The following is a 1508-nucleotide window of genomic DNA, read 5'->3' on the forward strand; positions in this document are numbered from 1 at the left end:
AAAATCCCAATAAAAAACTCTTGATGAGCTTCCTGGTTGGTGAACACATCAATGTGCTGGGATGGTGGCATACCCTGATTCCACAGGGAGAAAACAAGGAAACTCTGCCTTTGGGACCCTCCCCAGACCTTGCCCTAAGGGCCTCTGCTTTCAGCTGTTCCTAATTCATAACCATTATGATAAAACACTAATCCTAAGTATAGTGCTTTCCTGAGTTCTGAGCCATTCTACTGAATTATTGAACCTGAGGGGCTATCAGGAACCACTGAATTTGTAACCAGTTGATCAGAAGCACAGGTGGCTTAATATCACAGAGCTTTCAGCTGGTGTCTGATAAGGGGAGTTTTATGGAGAACTGTGCACTTAATCTAGGAAGTCTCTCTTAGGGTGATGAAAATGTTCTAAAATTAGACTGTGGTGATAGTTGCATAACACTGAATAAACTAAAAACAACTGAACAGAAAACATTAAATGGGCTAATTTTTTAGAATGTAGAAACCAGTAGTCACTGGTCAGATTAGAAAGGTAAATTCTGGGGACTAAATGAGCAGTGTGGAAACTGAAACAACAAATATTCTCTTTTTCAAGTGGTTTGGGAGACAACAAATATATTCTCTTTTTTCAAGTGGATTGGAAGAGCAGGGAAGGAGAGTATTATTGGCCTATACCTGGTACACTAAGTCCTCTTCTGTATGTTGCTGAATAAAGATTCTTATGAAGCAAGCATTAACATTTATCTAAGAGAGGAAATAATTTCAACTTGAAGTATAGTAGTATACTAATTATGGAATATTTGACTGATACATGATGAAGATGATGTATCTTTTGAGTTCTTTCTAGTAGTGTTGGATTTTAGAGTACTGAATTCAACACTTTCCTCTACAAAAGTAGTTATATGTCTAGGACCCATATTTTGAAACAGTACAGACCTAGGTCCAGTATAGTACAGGTCCAATATAGACACATAGGCCAGTATAGAGAAATATACTTGGGAAGAAGTCTACTATGGTAGTTTCCATTCCATGAAATAAAACAAATGAGGGAAACCTTAGAAGGTACATTAATACTAGTGGTTTTAAGAGCTTAGCTTTGATGATTGTGAAAGATAAGAAACAAAATCAAACTGTCTTCCAGTGGGACATGCAGGTGACCTCAAGGTAGTGACTACAATCACAGTATTTTTGAATGGATCTCTATTTTATGGCAGGGGAATCTACAGGGAGGATAGTTTTTACACATTCCCCATCAGCTACATTGTCTTATAGTTTTCTTTAAACTTTTAGAAAGATAGATAAAAAGGAGTTTCCAAAGATGAGCAAGAAATCCACATTCATCAAAGATGAATAAAAAAAACTCGTAACTTTTCTAAGGTCACTTCTTTCCTTTAGTCCTGCTTAAATGCAAAAGCTGGTAACTTCACCTGTACCAAATCCATACCAAAGTAATAAACTATTTAAAAGAAAGTGGACTTTGTCCACATGCTTTATATTTAAATTGTTTCATTTACT

The sequence above is a fragment of the Physeter macrocephalus genome, chromosome 11 (genome assembly GCF_002837175.3).
Source record: "Physeter macrocephalus isolate SW-GA chromosome 11, ASM283717v5, whole genome shotgun sequence".
NCBI classification, from domain to species: Eukaryota; Metazoa; Chordata; class Mammalia; order Artiodactyla; family Physeteridae; genus Physeter; species Physeter macrocephalus.